The sequence below is a fragment of the Stegostoma tigrinum genome, chromosome 1 (genome assembly GCF_030684315.1).
Source record: "Stegostoma tigrinum isolate sSteTig4 chromosome 1, sSteTig4.hap1, whole genome shotgun sequence".
Taxonomy (NCBI): domain Eukaryota; kingdom Metazoa; phylum Chordata; class Chondrichthyes; order Orectolobiformes; family Stegostomatidae; genus Stegostoma; species Stegostoma tigrinum.
The window spans coordinates 39,458,542-39,478,060 of NC_081354.1; the positions used below are offsets into that span (position 1 = coordinate 39,458,542).

Sequence of the window (19,519 nt, forward strand, 5' to 3'; positions counted from 1 at the left end):
GGAGAGCTTTACAGAAGAGGAAGGGATATCATCTATTAACACACAAGAACTCTCCTTAGGTGAATGAGCTGAAGAAGACGTGTGCACATTGTGACCTTGGCTTGTTGACTGCTGCCTGCCTTTCTAAGGTCCTGCAGTGGCCAACCCATAAAGAAGAAATATTCAGTTATCACAAGCCTTTTGCTGCAGAGAGGGGTACCTCACAAAAACAAGCACCATTATGCTACTCAGCAGGCAGACACACTTGTTCTAGTAGGACTGCTAGGAGAGATTACTAGGACAGAGGTTTGGCTCCACAATGGTAACAGTTGAAGTGTAAGTGGGCTAGATGTCAAAATTGGATCTGAGCAGGGGCCACTGGATGAGCAGCACTTCATTGGTGAACAGGAAGAACAGACTGAAGCAGATCGTGTGGACATTCCCATCAGACAGACAGATACAACCATGTTTCTCTGGTGCAAGGTGTTGGGCCTTGGGTGTCAAAATAATGGAGAGCTTTGCTGGAGCCTTTAGGTGCAGATCACTTTTCCATTTTCAGAGATCACTGAAGCATTATGGAGCCTCAGGAAGCCAATGTGCTTGTGGGGAATTGAATGCATGAGCTCAATTCCGTAGGAATGGGCAAAAATCCACATTATCTAAAATACTGGACCAAAACCCCGGTCTTTCAAAAACTTTTAAAAATAAAAAGACAGCTGGGCTTTGCTCTGGGAAAAATACACAGACACAGAGATAACAACCTGGAATCATTGTTCAGCCCGAAAATCTAATTCACACCTCGACTCTAAAAGAGCTCTAACACTCTAGACCGAAAACTAACCCTTTTACACCTTGCGCTACAAACCCAGATGTTTTGGAACCTATACAGATACTGGATATTCAACTTCAATCAATATTCATTCATGCAGGTATCAGACATTCAACTCCAATCAAAATACATTTACACATGCTCTTAACTGTCAGGAGGCCAACTGACCTCAAAGGGGACACCAATGACACAATGGCAAGTGCGGATTTGGTGTGAGGATAAAAGACCCATAATTAGCATAATTGCAGGCTCCAATCTCACCTAAAAGAGCTATCTCCACTGCTATCTCCAGAAAAGAGATCCTGACAGCAATTGCAAAACCTACTAACTCAGGCCTGTTCCAAATCAGGGGAACCAATGGCAACTGCCCACATCCAGCAGACCTGAGAGCTAACAACCTTCAAAAACAACCAATCCAACTGACACCACAAGGCCTCAGATACTTCCTGAGGTGAAAATTGGCTCACAAAACCACCAGAAAGTAAGGAAAATTAAGCACTCACCTGATAAAGCCACTATTTGTCCTACCGCATCAGCAGACTCAACCTAGACTGAAGGCCCACACCATCTGATGTCTTCATCGAGGCACCGGCTATGGCAAGCGGGAACAGCCAACTGTGTTTCAAAATTGTGCTTTTCTCCACTGGTGAGCTTAACTCCCAAGACCCCAAAATGTCCAACCTAGCTTGCAGGGATGGGCAGGTGTTTGGTGATGGTGCAGGGAACCCCAAGGGTAGGAAGCCTGATTAAAGTTTCTATGATATAACTACTGGATTTGTTGGTTGATTCATTGAGCTGACTAGTTTTCATGCAAACATTTCATCTCCTTTCTAGGTGACATCATCTGCAGTCTAGCCTCCATTGAAGCGCTATTGTTCCGTCCGTTCTGAATTTATATGGCCTGGTCTGTCGTGGTGGGCAGTCTTGTTTCTGGGTTTAGGCCGTGGTGGTATGTAGATGGGGTCTATTTCAACATGTTTGTTAATCACATCAGTGGTTGAAAGCCAGGCCTCCAGGAATTCTTGTGCTTGTCTTTGTTTATCTTGTCCTAGTACTACAACTTTGTCCCAGTTAAATTGATGCCGTTTTGCAGCAAAACAACATCAATTTAACTGGGACAAAGTTATAGTACTAGGACAAGATAAACAAAGACAAGCACAAGAATTCCTGGAGGCCTGGCTTTCAATAACCAATGTGAAATAGCAAATATATTGAAATAAATCCCATCTACATACCACTATGGTACAACACCTGAAACAGACTGTCCACCATAACAGACTGGGCCATATAAATTCAAAGCGGGACAGAAGAACGGTGCTTCAACAGAAGCTAGACAGCACCGACAATGCATGAAAACCAGTCAGCTCGACGAACCAACCAACGACTCTAGCCATCACCTGAGCTACAGATCTTTGTTAAAACATTAAATTAACACTACTGTTTAGCTCCTAATAGAGTTTAACCTGTCATCTGTACAACTGTGTTAATTTCAGTATTTATTGCAGTTGGCTTTTTTTTTATATTTACCTTTTTGTATTTAAATAAACACAGGTTCTTTTGCCCTGAAGCACTTGTGTACTGCCTTCTTCATTTCACATTCTTAAACAAGACCAGTATCAGAACCAGGAATCTGGGGGTGATCTGAACTACCTAAAAATCAGTAAATTACTGATTACAAACTAGAACCCTACAATTCAGAGAATGACCACCCTTTTAGTGTGTGAAAGGTAACACCATTCTATGTGGATTTAAGAACAGCGTGCACACAAAGTGTGAGGGTCTCTGATGCAATGACACTGACATACATGAAGTGGGTGCCAGCTGCGTACCAACAGGTGGTCTTGTGTGGCATGCAAATATGCCATGATAATACCGAGGTAGTCAAAGAGGCTGAAGGGGGGGGGGCCACTGATTGGCCAAAAAGGAAGTCATCCCTCACCTCTTCAGCCCCTTTGACACATGAATAATCCTGATCCATGGCTGTATGACAGGGGCTGTCTCTGAATGACTCAGGTGTAACAAACTATAAAGAATTTCCATCAGTCACCTCCAAGATAAAGGCAGAACCTGTTGGCACTTCAGTTGGATGCAGATACAATGGAGCATCCTGTCTCCACTGAGGCTGTTGCTCCACCTCATGGCAGGAAGTGGGACCAAAAAGGAATGTGCATGAAGAGGTCCACCCATGGAATCTTGATGTTAACTCGAGAACTGTGGCACTTGGCAGGAATCTTACTGCCCCGAAAGAGAAGATTAACTTGCTAGAGGCACTGCCTGTCATCACAGGGATATGGGATATTGATCTGATTGTCTGGTCTGTTGGTGCCTTAATGATGGTGCAGGTATATTCAATGATGTCCTGAAAGTAGAGGATGCCATTGATGGCATAAAAATTAATTGCCCTCTGCACCTGCACTGGCCCATCTGTCTGAAAATGAATCTCACCCTCAACTTCAGAAAGAGGACACCTGCTAGATGGTGTGATAAGCTTCTGAATATGAGATGCCAACTAAGTTCAAGGTTGATCACTGGACAAACTCTGATGCATAAAACCTCAAGGTGATCATGTATGTGACTGTTAGGAAGGCCACATGGCATTAGGTCACTGTGGACAAGAGTGCGCATGTTTGAGACCAACTGTCTGCGTGGACACAACATTCTCCAGTACTGGCATTCTGACATCTGACAGCTGACTCCTGGGCAATACACCTGATGTCGAGAGTAGACCATTCTTCCTTTGTAGCCATTCTCTGTGCTCCACTGGCCTGCTTCTGATGGGAGGCATGCCTCTATTCAGAGCAATGTCAGAAGACACTGCTCCCATCTCTACTCACTGAGCTGCCAATGGTTTGTGTGGCAGTGCTTCCTCTGCCAACATCTGTTACCCAAGCATTGCCAGTGGACTAATGCAACTCTCAGAATTCCATCTCTGATTGTTGAAAAGCAATAGCAACCCTGTGCCACTGATTGAGCAGCTGAATATGATTGTCGGCCTTTTGAGCAAAATTATCAATTTTTTTTAATGAGTTGGCCAGTGCCTCCATTAGCCCAGAAGGCTTCCTGATGTGTGCAAGTTCAGTTCATCCTAACCTTTCTCAGACCGTGTATTCTGTGTGTTCCTTGTGGCTGCAAATCGAAAGTCTGAAATGAACTAGTGAGGCCTTTAAGCAGTTCCATATTAGCTTAAAAGGCATTTGTTTAGAGGCATGGCTATTTTTATTCATGTCCTTTGCCTTTCCGTGGAAAAGTATACTTCATTCTAGAGGCAGATGAATCTAGTGCTGCCTTCCAGCTTGCCTCTTCCTGCCCCCAAACATCAATTGAAATTTCAGCCCCTTTGAGGACCTAGTGTTTGATCTGGGAATACTATTTAAACAATTAAAACAATTTTGGGTCAGAACGAAATGTTGTGATATGAAGATCTAGTTGGTTAAATTTGGTAAAATATCTAGTAAGGTGGATTGCTTATTTGGGAGGAGGACTATGTCATGTATTCATTTGATTGCAGTATATTTTATCTTGAATCAATGCAGAGATGCCTGTAGTTCTAGATCTCAACAACTATTTATAAAGCTTAAAAATATCTCAGAACTTAGAAGATTCTTAATGCAGACACATATACAGCTCAGACTTCAGATTCTTTCTAGGACTTTCCTTGCCATGGTGGCAATAGGTAATTCACCAGCTCTGCTAGTGGGCTTAATCAATCAGCAGTGTGCGAGGATCAGTTACCAGACTAACATAATCAAACAGATGAGAAAAACCATTTGAACACTGCAGAATGATTCAATCGTATTTTTGTTTCCTATATTTTCATGTACTGTTATTCATTGTTACTCATTATTATGTTAAGAACAAAATGCGTATGTATATTATTGAAATAGGTTATCTTCTCTTAAGCAGTAAAATGTGTTGAAGAATGGCCCACGTATTGTAGAAACTACCTAAAGTTTATTTATTTTATTTAAATTGCTGCAATGAAAATTGAACACGTTAGGTGATTCACTGCACCAAAATATAATGTATAAAGTGAAGATAAAACTTTTTTTTTTCAAGTTATGTCTTGATGTTGTTGGAAGCTGAACTATTTGAATGCTATTTTTAATCAAATTCCACCTTGGCAGTCATCTCAGCTAGCTCCAGAAATCTACTGGAGTGAAACTGGGATCTTGACAATGTTCTATATAATTTTTATATTATTCCAATTTAACTTCCTCAATACTGAACAATTTTAACAAAATTGCTTTAATATTACAAAATGTACAAAAATGTCATGATGTGGATGTTTGGAGAAAGCCAATTACATCATTCATAGTGCAATTAGTGAGTTTATCATATCAAGTGCCAATACAGATCATTCAGAACCTTATATTCGATTCCACAGAAGCTGCCAGGTTGGATTTTTTGTTCACTTTGCCCTACTTAAAGACAATTTTCCTTTCAGCTCACCTATTCCTACAACACTTTATCCATTGCAGTTCATTCTGCTTTTTTATGGCTCTGCAAAACTACATATCCTTGAATTTCCTCCTTTTCTGGATTTACAAGTTGTTAATTTGCAATGTCATTAACAGAATGAGAACCTCCATAAATATGCTGACATAATTTCTGTCCTCCTTCTCTCCTGATACTCTACAATCAGACTGATAACCCAACCCTAATTAAGTCGTGAATAAGATGAGCATAAAATTACTTTAGTTAAATATTAAGACACCCCCCAACACCCAGAGAGAACAGGAAGAATAATAGTCTTATCTTCTGCAGTTTTTGGACAGGAGGTTCTTTGACTCAGAGGACTAGAAATAGAACTTGGCCCTGAAATGTGATTCGCCCCCAAAGTGCGATTTCTGCACAAGCTGGGCCAAGTCTGTATCAAATCTGATAGGAGCGCCTAAACACATTTATCTGTGTTAACTATGGATACTGATCACTGGTTTGCTAAAAGTCAATTTGGACCAGCTGTGACAGTAGCCCTCAGGAGGTCTGGGCAGGGTGAGAAAATGAGAGGGGAGGGAAAAGGTTGGTTGGCAGTGAGCCCTCTTACTCCTTCCTGGTCCTAAATTCACATCCATAAAGAAAAAAACTCTCTTCAAGTGCCCAGTGGTCCCTTTGAGGACCCTTGACTAGGTTACTGTAAGACCAGAAACATTGAGTAGACCATAGAATGTCCATGTACAGACCAAAGATTTTTTAAAAAATGATATACGAAACTGAAGGTTGGAACTCCCAAGAATAGCACCAGGGTCGGTATTCTTATGTACACTCCCAGGGTTGACATCTCCACATAGATACTAGATACAAAAAGGATGTTGGGAAAGAAGAGTGTTAAAAGAGGGCTGTGTGGGGAGAAGGGAACTGCAGGGGATTGTATTGAATACTTTGTTAATTGTTCATTTTAAATCTGAGATTGAGATCTGCGGTACAATAAAAAGAGTAAGAACTGTATTGTTAAGACAATCCAGCTTTGTGTCTAGTGACCTCACCGTTCTGAGGAAATGTGCTGAGGGTGAAATTATTTTGTACATAGCAGCGTATTAATAATATTGAAAAACAAGATTTTGTTGCTAAATTATGCTTGTTGCTTTTAACAGTTTAAATATGGTGGCATTTAGGAAATGAATGTTTCCTTTGTGTGATATGTCTTTACGATTATTGGAGAGTTGACTATTACGAGAATCTTGATGAAGTCTTCTAATTTAGTTTCTCCATGAGTCTAAACTCCCCAAATCTCAACACATGCAATGTTAACTATAGTTATTTGCTGACTATATCACCTAATTTGGGGCAGCCCGGTGGCTCAGTGGTTAGCACTGCAGCCTCACAGCGCTAGGGGCCCAGGTTCAATTCCAGCCTCAGGTAACTGTCTGTGTGGAGTTTGCACATTCTCCCCATGTCTGCATGGGTTTCCTCTGGGTGCTGTGGTTTCCTCCCACAGTCCAAAGATGTGCAGGCTGGGTGAATTAGCCATGCTAAATTGCCGATAGTGTTCAGGGGTGTGTGGGTTATAGGATGAATGGGTTTGGGTGGGATGGTCCAAAGGGCAGTGTGGACTTGTTGGGCCAAAGGGCCTGTTTCCACACAGTAGGGAATCTAATCTAATCTAATTAATGACTGGGTCTGAATGAATAACAGCTCCCAAAAGCCAAAAGGTGGCCCAGAGAAAATCATATGAGAAGTCACAGAAGAAAGAAATTATTTTGTTCCTGGAATATTTATAAACAGACTCAGGGTCAAAATCCCTATGTACAGTTGCAGAGCTAGAATTCCCATCTAAAGACCCACAGTTAGAATCCTAATATACAGACATAGGGTGAGAATCCCCATATGCAGACCGGGGATTAGAATCCCCATTTCTAGGCACAGGGGCAGAATGTGCAAAGTCACAGTTAGATTCCTCATGTGTATAACTGGGATTGGAATCAACATGTAGAGGTCCAGTGTTGGAATTCTCAAGTACAGTATTAGGAGCAGAAATTCTCATATATAGTATCATGGTTAGCAGCCTATGTACAGTCACAGGGTTAGCAACCCACGCACTGTGACAAGGTAAGGAGCATATGTGCAGTTGTAGGGACTTAGACTCTTACCAATTTTTCTCCTCTGTGTCATCAGAAATTGTGTCTCAGTGATTAGCACTGCTGTCTCAAAGTGCCAGGGACTTGGGTTTGATGCCATCCTTGAGTGACTGTCTGTGTGGTATTTACACATTCTTCTGTGCTCTGGTTTCCTCCCACAGTCCAAATGATGTGCATGTTAGATGGATTGGCTATGCTAAATTTATCACGGTTCCCAGGGAGGTGCAGGCTTGGTGGATTAGCTATGGACAATGCAAGGTTGTAGGGTAGAGGAGTGGATCAGGTGGGATGCTCTTCAGAAGACTGGTGTACACTTACTTGGCCAAATGGCTTGCTTCAAGCTGTAGGGATTCTATTCTGGCAGGTATTAGAACAATGATTTGTCATGATGATTGATTACAGAACTAACATTTGCTTTAAGACTGCAACACTGATATTCAAATGCCCCTGGACAGATCAGTTCTTGGATATTGCTGCCAAAAATTAGTTACAGACTACATCCAGGAATTGGATGTGCTGCAATCTGTTTCTACCCAAATATCTAGTTTTGTAATTCAGTATGCCCTGAAACAGATAAAGTATGAAACTGCTTCACTTCTTTCATGTAATAATATATCTGTTCTTTTTGAAATGGGAGTCACAATGACATAGTTTTAGTGCAGAAAATGGCTTGATAATATTTTAAATAATAGTCTCTGTGGATGTGTTAATGACAAATAGAAGTGTTATAGTAGAGACATCTATATAATATGCTGTAATCTCCTTAAAGAAATTGCTGCTAATTTGTACAATTTTCATTAACTCTGTTCCAGTTGTCATTGGCTGTGGTTGCATAGAATATTTTAATTGGTTAGTTTGTGTCACCATTGGTAACAATCTAGTTGCTGATGCAACGATTGTGGTTTCATACATGATTTTAGTTGCTTTTGGGTGAAAATAAATCAAATGCCCTAAATTCAAATACTAAAGTATGCAAATAATTGATTTTGCTAGGCCATATTTAGGTCAATTTGTTTAAAAAGAAATACTTCACCGGAGAACTGTGAATTGCATAATTTATTTGAGCAAGATGACTAAGTGGTATAAAACCAGGATTCTCTTGGGTACAGTATGAACGGGAACACATCTGTATCCAAAATGTAGAAATCTGAAAGGTTGCATGTCTAGGTGACAGTAAAGTAAAGAAAAAATGGTCCAAGATGAATGATAGCAGAAAGGGGATGTATAAGTGATAGACTTGAGAATGCATGTGTGGGTGTAAGTCAGGTTAGGTAAGTAAAGCAGAAATTAGGAGAGTGGCTAGGCCTGATAAGAGGACAGTTAGGAAATTACAGGAAATCCCATACAATTGATAGACAGGGCCCTACTGTCTTGGAGTATTGCCAAACCAATACCTGGGTTTGAACCAAGAGCTTTTCAAGGTGGAGTATCAATGGGTCCAGTGCTGGATATTGTCTAGTAAAAATAATGAGATGAGTAGAAAACAAAGATTCGATCAATCGATGCTGAATAAAAAGGCAAAAATGCAGCTGTTGGAAATGTGAAAACAAAACAGAATTATTACAAATTCTCAGCAGCCAGTCAGCATCTGTGGAGAGAAATGGTCAAAATTCAAACACATTCCCATTTTTGATAAAAGTTATTTACCTGCTGAGTGTTTCCTGAATTTACTGCTTTTATTACAGTAGATACCAGGTACTTATTTTACCAATGGAATCGTGAAGCGTCCCCTGGTGTCAACAGTGAGCCTTAACAGGTCTGATATTCCAGCAGAGAATCAAGAAGCAGTGAGACTAAAGGAGTGCAAGAAGAACATTTACATAATCAAAGCAGATAAGGAAACTTTTCCAAAAAACAGATGTCAGAGGGCAAGAAGTACATACGATCAGAACTGGTAGGTGTGGCTTGTGGAGCTTGTGCAATCAGTTCAGCAAAGGGAGATTAAGGTGTTCTGAAGGACAGGTGGAGGCAGCAACAAGCAGAAGGGAGCAAAGCAGAGATTGTTCAGCAACAAGGGCAAAGAAGTCAGAGCAGGATGGAAATCAATAGCAACCAATCAGACTAAGCATGAAAAAGCACAGTAAAATAATTCACAATAAGCTGTGTCAGGGCTGGGATCTGCTCAGGTCACTTTAAACCAGCAGCTCAATCTTGAAATTTGTGCTAATATCTACTGAAAATACAAAATAACATGGATTTTTTGTCATAATGACAAAGGAAAAGCACAGAATTTCTGGCAGACTGATGAACTTCAAAGAAATTATGGAGATTTTGAATAATATTAATTGTGGACAGCCTTCTATATTTTGCTGGCATTCCACTGGTCTACCAGTAGGAAATCAGGAGAACACCCAGGGGAACACTTCTTCATGGTGGTACAGAAACACTGAAACAAGCAAAAGCAAGCAGTGAGCCAATTTAGCTATTGGCAATACTTGAGGTAAATAGTGCTTCTTAAAATTAATTTTTAAATATTCTCCATTATTGTCTGTCGATTTAGTTAGAAATATTATCTTTCTATTCCAAATGAATGTTAAGTGGAGAATGTAATTAATTCCTTGAATGTTTTATTGCCTTTCAGAACCACAAAATATAATTGATAGGTTTACAGGTTGTTTGAAAGGACTGATGAAACCATCAGCAATTGATATTTTTCTAGATTTTTTAAAATCCTGCCAAATCTCAAGGAGTTTAGCCTTTGATCCAAATATAGCACTTCCTTTGCCCTTTTGTCCTTCTAAACAGAAAGAAAATATTGTTTCTAATAATGGTTCGAAAAGGATCCCGTCAGATAATGGTGCAAGTAACACTATATCTATTGATTTTCAGGAACTGTCTTGTTTCCTCATAAACATTACTCACAAATGTAGCATCCTGCAGAAGGGATATATTATACTTCTAACTATGCTTCTGATTATAACATTGACTAGGGAGCAATAGCTGGGTTCAACACACTTGGGTCATAGTCCAATAATTTGCAAGCTTATGAATGAATCTGGTGTTGCTGCACTGCATCTTTTAACAGATATCAATTGTTTAGTACTCTGCAGAGAGCTGCCTGAGGCCATAAAAGAATATCATTAGCCTGATTACATGAACAGGGTCCTTTCACTGTCAATATTCCCTTTTATCCTTTTACTTCAGTATCCTCTGCACTATCCATTGCACCTGTATTATACTATCCATTATGCTAAATTTAGATTGCTCCAGATGATGTAGCCTAGCATTTAACCAAAAAGACACCTTGCGGTTTGAAGATATGAGATTACACTTCATAGGACTGGTACAATGGTTAATCAAGCACATACAATTGACAGTAAGACATTGTGTAAAGTTGAATTCCAAATATTCCAGTTGGACTTTTTTTTTCAGATTTGAAGTGACATTAAACTAACAATAGAAACAAAAATTGCTGGAAAAATTCAGCATGTCTGGTGTCTGTGTGGAGAAAGCAGAATTAATGTTTTGGGTCCCACATCTGCTGACTTTTTCAGCATTTTCTGTTTCTGTTTCTGATTTCCAGCATCGGCAGTTCTTTGATTTCTTTGCTTAGTGTTAAACCGACATTCGTTTTCTTTGTTTTGTTTTGGTGTTTGCAGATGTAAAACAAAAGAATAATATCCATGACGCTGGAATGCAATCATAAGTTGGTTGTAAAGATGTTGGCAATGGTGTTCGCAGAATGTGACAGTATTGGGATGGAACAGATGACTTATGTGAAGCCATCTTGGTTAATTTGATGTTATAGAGTTCTGGAATATAGAATCACTGGAGTTTGTGGATGTTTTGCTGCTGCTTTTTATTCTGTTCCTTCACTTGCTGCTCAAGTAATGGTAAACTCAGTCTCTCAATATCGTGAAGTTATATGGTATGCAGCAAATTACCACAATTTTGAAAGCACAAACAGGGGTAATATTAAAGAACTCCTCCCAGAAGCTCCAGAGAGCAGAGGTGTTGCTTTGACATACTAATTGTCAATGCAGTAATATTTCTGATTTGACATGACTCTTGTTGCAGACAAATTCTGCACTTGTGCCAGATTTCTGACAGCATTCATGGTCTTTTGTTGAAGAAGGTAGCTTTTGTTGCTGTATAACTACCCCATAACTGGCCTGCTAAGAATACAGATGACACAGAAGCTGAATGACTAATGAACATTGCCAGGAGACCAGCTGTAGATCTGTGATTGTAAACTGGGATTCAGTGATCCCTTTCCATTCAGAAAGATGCCAAGCTGTTTCTTGAAAGCATGCAGGACAATGATGATACAGTCAATGCAACCTCAAAGCCTTGAGTTTTCTACAGTGCAGACAAAACATAATGTCCTCTTATTCTATGTTGCTTTGTTCATTGGAATGCAATAATTTCTCTGATTGAACATGCACGAGGTAATAAGTGCAGCCACCAATGTCATCTGCTGCAGTTTTGAATGAGCCTATGGTGTAAAACATGATCTTGACAACTAAGGGCAATAAAGCCATGTGTTTTGAGGCTCAGATTGTGGCTGCAATGGGTAGCATAATTTGGCGACAGCTTTTTTGGTGTAGCGAAGATGCCTCACATATTATTCTTTGGTATTATTTCAAGGTGTTGATATTTTTGGAAATCTCTTAAAAATGGGGATAATTTTCTTAGCGGCCAGATAGAAAACTGGCAGAATGATATTGGAAAATTGAACGGGAAGTAGAACAAAAATCTGTCCTTCTATCATTCACTTTTCCTCACCCTCTCTGACATAGCAAATTAGACTTATATGCCTGTGCTGAATATTACTTGCTAAATCTAAGTTAATTTTTTAAAATAAAATTGTCAATAGCAACAAAAGAACAGAAACAGTTGGTGATTTGTTTTGTAATATTCTGTTACGCTGTACGCCAGCAAATCTAGAAAATAAACACAATTTTTTATTTTTCAATATAGGTTTAATGGAGCAGGGTACATTTCCATGAATACAAACACTTATGTTGTACCAAGCAACATTCACACCAGAACACTACTGTGCAATTGCACAACAGTTATGCATAGCAGCACAAGTGTGCCTTATCACTGGAGAGAAAGCCTTTGGGGAACCATGTAACATATCCATTAAAAATGGATCAGCTTCTCATTGAATGGATTAGAAAGAAAGAGCTAGAAAGTTCAATTTTACCCATAAACCAGCATAGTGATTATAATACAGGATTATCCCAAAACCTGCTTGAGGCGCTGCAAGCAATTTACAAATGTTGTCCTTCCTGCTCATTCCAATGAATGAATGTGTCATCCATTGTAAAACACATTGCAGATGGCTACAAGGTCAGGAGGAGTTAGCAGAACTTACATCTAGCCTGTACTTCCTAAAGGCAGCCTACCCCTCTTCAAAGTTAAAAACATTCAGGCCACTCACACTGGTGCAACTGTTAAAGTCTTTTGAAGGAAGGAAAAAACAATTAGTTTGCAAGGTTAGATCACACAGAATACAGGGAGAACTAGCCATTTGGTTACAGAACGGGCTCAAGGTAGCAGACACACAGTGATGGTGGAGGGTTGCTTTTCAGACTGGAGGCCTGTGACCAGCAGTGTGTCTCAAGGGTCAGTGCTAGGTCCACTGTTTTTCATCATTTATATAGATGATTTGGATGTGAACGTAGGAGGTATGGTTGGGAAATTTGGAGATCACTAAAATTGGAGGTGTACTGGACAGCAAAGAAGGGATCTTGATCAGATCTGCCAATGGGCCGAGATGTGTGATAGGGTTAGGGTTAGAGTTAGGGAGTTTAATTTGGATAAATGTGAGATACTGCGTTTTGGAAAGGCAAATCAGGGCAGAACTTATACACTTAATGGTAAGGTTCTGGAGAGTGTTGCTGAACTAAGAGACCTTGGCTGCAGGTTCATAGTTCTTTGAAAGTGCAGTCGCAGGTATACAGGATAGTGAAGAAGGCATTTGGTAGGCTTGCTTTATAAGATAGTATATTGAGTATGGGAGTTGGGAGGCCATGTTGCAGCTGTAAAGGGCATTGTTTAGGCTCTAACTGTGGGAAGAAAATGAAGAGACCAGGTGATTGCGCAGCATTTGGCCTCAGCAACTGTTGTTGTCAGGGGCTGCAAATCTGAAGTCTGAATATTGGAACCTCCACTTCTGTGCTGGTGCAGCAGGTGGCAGTCCTGCCTTCAGCCCCTGCACCATGCCTCAGGCAGCACGGTGGCTCAGTGGTTAGCATTACTGCCTCACAGTGCCAGGGAACAGGGCTCGATTCCAGCCTTTAGTGACTGACTGTGTGGAGTTTGCACATTCTTCCCTTGTCTGCATGGGTTTCCTCCGTGTGCTCCTGTTTCCTCCCACAGTCCAAAGATGTGCAGGCTAGGTGTATTGGCCATGCTACATTGCCCATAGTGTCCAGAGATGTTTTAGTTAGGCAGGCAAAATTAGGGACATGAAGAGCCTGTTTCCACACTGTAGGGATTCTATGATTCTATGAACTAAACTGCCCTGAAAACTATGTTGGTGAGCACTGCCAATATGAAAATCCAGTATTTGTCTTTGAACCCTATCATAAACTCAATTCTCCACTAATCTACTCCATCTCTCTCCCTGGCAAACAACTGAGTCTGAAGACCTTTTGCTCCATTGAAATCATATGTTACACAGAGATGAGCTGACAATCACATAACTGCAACATCACCAAGAGTGTCTACTTTAATCACCGTAACAATAGCCTAACACTGGCCCTCTGTCAAGTTCATTCACATATGAACTGACTGTTCAGTTCTGAGGAAGATACATCTTTTTAATTCAAGCTGTTAGCTCCGTTTCTCTCTCTACAAACCTGAGCATTTTCAGAATGCTCTGTTTCTTTTATGGAAATACCATGTTTATTATTGGCCCTCAATTGCAAGAAATCTTCTTTTTGATATGACATTATTGATATGATTAGGTTTTATGGATTGTAATAAGTTGTGTTTTTCTTTGGACCAACAAATACATTATTTCATTTAATTATTTTTATTTGGTCTTTTCTGAAGGTAGTGTGTTGACTTAATTACAGTCAGCAACTTATGGTCTTTATGTTCGGAACGTAAGAGCCACACTCACTTGCCTGCAGGGTCATTTCCATTCAGTTAAGCACTAAATTTATAGCTTCAATGAACTTACTGCTAGATTCAATCAAAACAAGCCTTGCTTTTATGCAGTGTCTTTCATGACCTCAAGACATCCAAAAGCATTTTTCCAGCCAATGCAGTACTTTTGAAAAGCAGTCATTGTAACGTAAGTAATGTGGCTGCCAGTGCGTGTGTATTAACTGCAATTTTATAATGATCAGATAATCTGTTTTGGAAGGTATTTGAACAGTTAATACTGACCATGGAGAACTCTGCTGCTTTGAAATTGAGGCAAAGGATCTTTTCTAGCAGTTTGAGAGGATTTACCTCATCCAAAAGGCAGTACACCACTCTGTTACAAATTCCAGTATCTACATAGATTTTACCTTTAAGGTTTTTTACAAAGGACTTGAACACACAGCTTTCAAATTTAGAAGCAAATATTCTACTAATTGTGCTATAGCTGTTACTGTGCAAACTTGCTCCACTGCCTAGGATAAGCCTTGCTAGAATGGACTGCAAGTTATCATTTATTACCAGGGGTATGATTGCTGAGTAGCAGCATCACAAAGCCACACAGGAGACAATCATTGACCATTCTCTTTCTCGTTTAACCTTATATTATGAGAATTAAGCTATCCTTCGAATTTGATGTCTGTGAAAATTTAGCACTGAAAACTCAAAAATAATATCAATTCCAAACAAACAAAATCTGAAGTGATCAAGCTATACACATTGAATACAAAGTAGCTGATTTGGGCTTTTTTTACAGGATAAGCCAGCTTTGATTTGGAAAATTGAGGGTTATGGATATAAGGTGGGGTGTAGATCTGGTTGGGATGTTCTTTGGAGAGTTGGTGTGGACTCGATGAGCCAAATGATCTAATTCCATGCTGTAGGATTTGATGATTCTAACACATCATTTGCCTTCTTTATCGCCTGCTGCATCTGTATGTTTAAATTCAGAACTGATATATGAATCATGCAAAACTTCTACAAAGCTATGAAAAGTAATAGCAAAAATGTTGTGTATTGGGGTTAAATACAAATTGGAGGTCTTCATGCTTCAGTCGTAAAATGTCTTGGTGAGACCCAATCTAGGCTACTAATTCCAATAATCAGGCACTACAGCAGGAAGATTACATTGAATTTAGGAGTACAGTGCAAGTTAACTATATTTTAGAATTTTAATGGGTTAAATTATGGAGTCAGTTCTTTTTTGCTTGTTTTCCCCCATGCTTGTTTAGGTTAAAGGTGCCACAGCACATGGAGTGAAAATGGGAGCAGGGAACTGAGTGGAATGATGAGCCATGATCATATTGAAGAGCAGGCTTGAAGGGTCAAGTGGCCGATTCCTGTTCATATTTTCTATGTTTTAGTTACTCGGTTTAGAAGGACGAAGTGTGATCTAATAGAGAGTTTAATATGATACGGGATTCAATAGGCTACATACAAGAATAGCTATTTCTTCTGGTAAGTAAATTTAAAGTAAGGGGATAAGCCTTAATATTAGAAGAATGTCATTAAAAATTAAATTTAAGAAACATTTTTAATATAAAGGGTAGTTATATTCTGATATTGTCTCCCTCAAAAGACTGTTGATACCAATTGAAATTTTCAAGGTTGAGACTGACTGATTTTTATTTGATGAAGTTGTGTAGATCTCATCAACTATCTTTCAGCCCATTGAAAGGCCACCTGGCAATGACAATGGGAAACTGCGGTTTCAGGGCCTGGGACAGCAGATGTGCAGATGCTGAGTTACTATCTGCCGTAAAGTCACCTGTAGCAAGGCTGCAGCATAAAACAGTCAGCCATGGCCTGATACTTGACTTCACATCATGGGCTTGTATGACTGCTGAGGTGCTGACAAATGGAAGGTGGCATAAAAAGCAATATTTTATACAGCACAGTTTTCAGCAACCATCAAAAAGGAGGCAAGATGTTGGGGTTTCACATGCTTGCAGACTCATACCCACAACAAGCAGTTACTTTTCCTTCTGAGTAACCAACAAGCACACAGACCAGGACTTTAAACCTTAGGTAATTCTTTGCAGGGTATGGGATTGTTGTGATGTGGGCTGCTGTTGTGAGGTCAGGAAATGAGGGAAAATGCAGTTCTAAATATCCTGTAGTTTTTAAAAGCGGATCTCCTTTACGTATTTCCATTTTGGTTTCTGTCCACAGGGAGCAGGCCATAGGGTATGAATCCTGCAGTGAATAACATCCTGGTTCCCCAATGCCTGCACCCCATTAACAAGGCATAAATCAAGAGCGTGAAAATCATAGAATCATGTAGTACAGAATAGGCCCTTCAGTCCATTGAGTCTGCACCAAGAAAATATACTCTAAATCTATAATAGTCCCACTTTTAAGCACTTGGCCCAAAGGCTTGTTAAGACATTTAGTATGACGTTTCAAATGCTCAATCCAAGTATTATTTTAAATGTTGGATTATGGACCAGAATCCTAATTTGCCCTTCAATACTCCTTTCAGTAATGAACATCAGGCCTTCAGGAAATTCTTGGATGATGGGTTGTAGTACAGTCACTTAGGTCTGTATATCTTTGTCACCAGTCCATGCAAACAGCTTTTACAGATCTCTAGTCTTTTTGTTTATTTCTCACGACTGGGATTCTTTGCTCAGAAATTTCAAAAAGTCAATAACTGGAGAATAACTAGAGAGAGCAAAACCAAATAAAAGCTTCCAGGTCTAGCAGCTTCTTAAGCAAAACTGTCTCCTTCCCAGTCAGAGCCAGTTGACTGTTTTCTTTTTCTTTTTCAACGGTGTGGTTGGCTGACTGGCACTGTCCTTCACTTGATTGACAAATTCAAAATCCATCTAGCTGCCAATCCCTGAGCAGAACAAGATCACAGTGCCAAATTATCTGCAGTGTCCTTTGAGCAGTAATTGAATTGCTTTGTCTTTCCAGGCCAGTTCCCAACAACAAACATCAATCTTTTCTTTTGCCTTCTTTTAAACACAAGCTGCTGATGGAAGTTCAAGTTCACATCTCAATTGCAGCTCACAGTTCCAAAAACAAGAAACATAGAAGAAAAATAGTGATGGTCTCAATACTTTGTTACACTACACCTCATGCATACACCAGATATATGTGTTGGCTGAGGACGCAGATTTGGTTGAGGACACAGGCTGGTTTTTGAGATCTTGCATCGTTTCAGAATGAAATAAAGGTGTTACCTGTTTCTGCAGACAATTGAAATTATTTTTCTTGAATTACTAAAATTTGAACAAATTAATCCATTGGATCTTAGGCACAGCCATGATGGATTTTTGCTTCCCTGTTCCGTGAGCAGATGATCATAGTTACCAGGTCCACAGGGATACTAATACTATATCCAACAGCTTTAAAAATGTAACAACTCACTTCAGAGGTCAAGTGTCTACCTTCCCTTAAGTTTCAGGAAACAAAATTTTCTGCTTTTTTTGAAGTGGATTTTACTGAATCCCCACTCCAAGGTGGAAGAAATCACAAATCCTGAGTTTTATATGTGTGTGCTGTTAATTGGCTTGAGCACAGATTGGGCATTAGAGACAGGACTGATGGAGAGTGGATTCAATTGAAATCCATTCAGAGAGCGATTTCAGAGATTTGTTTGCTGTACTACTTAGGAGCATGACTATGTGGAAGTGTTTGAAAGCAGAGGTCACCAAGTGGAGCACAGCTTTGAGTGGATCACTGGAGTGTTACAGCTATAACATTTTGCATTTTTGAGCACCACTTAAATGTTGACACTGGAAGACCTTCGAAGTGTAAACTACTCTTTATTTATGGTGATAGAGGATTAAAAAAATAAGTGAAGTAGGGCAGGAAAGCATGGCTCTACAAACAGTAACATTTTTTTAACATAAAGTGCCTATTTACTGCAACAACAGATTCCAGTTGTTTTGGACCTTCATGCTAACTTGAACTGCCTACTTCTGCCAAACAGTTTTCAAATGTGTAAGTGTCGTATCAACCTTAGAGTATCATAGACACTTGGCAATTTATGGGTACAGTTCCTGTGACATTCACCTCGAGCATTAAGGAGACATACTAAATTAGTGAAGTTGTGTAACTGTTAAACCAAAAGGTGCAATCTTGCTGAAATGCAGACAGTTACTTACTATAGCTGATCAATGCCTGAGTAACTACTTCAACCTGTGCTAGAAAGTTACAAAGTGGTTATACCATACACAGTATTTTAGTTTGTGTTATCTCCCTTACTAAATTATTGTAACCCAAAACAAATAGTTGGGTGCCTATGATCCTGAGTTGGGGATCATTGATAACGTTTCTAAAGAATTTTTGTTCTTCTCAAGTTTTCTGCTGTCAGTGCAGAGTTATTGGAAATTTTACCTGTTGGACAAATAATTGTACTGGGATTCATTCAGACTAAATAGGAAGCTTAGCAGTTCCTCAATCAGTGCAGTGAGGTTCTTAAATTGTTCTTAAAATAATTTTTTTTTAAAGAAACAAATCTGATCAGTATTGTATTGAGTATCTTTGTGGCTGGTTCCTAATTGTTGTGATTTTCATCAGCCGTTAGCCCTAATAGGTATGTTGTACGTTTTTAACACCCATTTTCACTAGAAGGCCCAAGGCTGAGATTGATTAAGAACATTAATGGGCAAAGACGGGGAGTGATCTGTGTGCTTTATTTTCCCATGTGCCTTACCTGATCTGGGAGTGTTTGTTTTCTGTTTACAGTGCAGCCATTCCTTATATTGCCAGGCAGCATTATCCATTTAAACACATTGTACATTTCAGGCTTCTATAACGTTCTTTTGGTGATATGATTTGTACAAACACTGGAAACCTTAAAAGCAAAATTATTGGGAACACTCACCTTTCTGCAGAAGCATTACAGTAATGTCTTGAGAAGAAAAAGAATTTAAGTCTTGAGTTCATTTCTGACCAGAGGGAATCACAATGCTTTTTTAAAACTAATAAATGAACTATATTTCAGTTCTAACAATTTGCTGAGCTCCTCTTCACAACCAGAAAGCAAAATCAAGATTTATAGTAGTGTTTGGTAAGCAACACTGCT

At 39.5% G+C, this 19,519-nt stretch overlaps 2 long non-coding RNA genes across 5 annotated transcripts in view; one reads left to right on the forward strand and one right to left on the reverse strand.

The window, feature by feature from the left end:
* LOC132209496 (uncharacterized) overlaps positions 1 to 19,519 on the forward strand; it is a 156,430-nt gene that overhangs the window by 126,179 nt on the left and 10,732 nt on the right. The gene's annotated exons all lie outside the window — the stretch shown is intronic.
* Positions 1 to 19,519, reverse strand: part of LOC125459377 (uncharacterized) — a 132,128-nt gene that overhangs the window by 55,736 nt on the left and 56,873 nt on the right. For 3 of the 4 annotated variants that reach the window (XR_009445607.1, XR_009445605.1, XR_007249004.2), the window contains one exon: positions 9,031 to 9,176. The exons of the other annotated variant lie outside the window; for it this stretch is intronic. This is a non-coding gene — a long non-coding RNA (uncharacterized LOC125459377). The remainder of the gene's footprint in view (positions 1 to 9,030; positions 9,177 to 19,519) is intronic. 4 annotated transcript variants of the gene reach the window in all.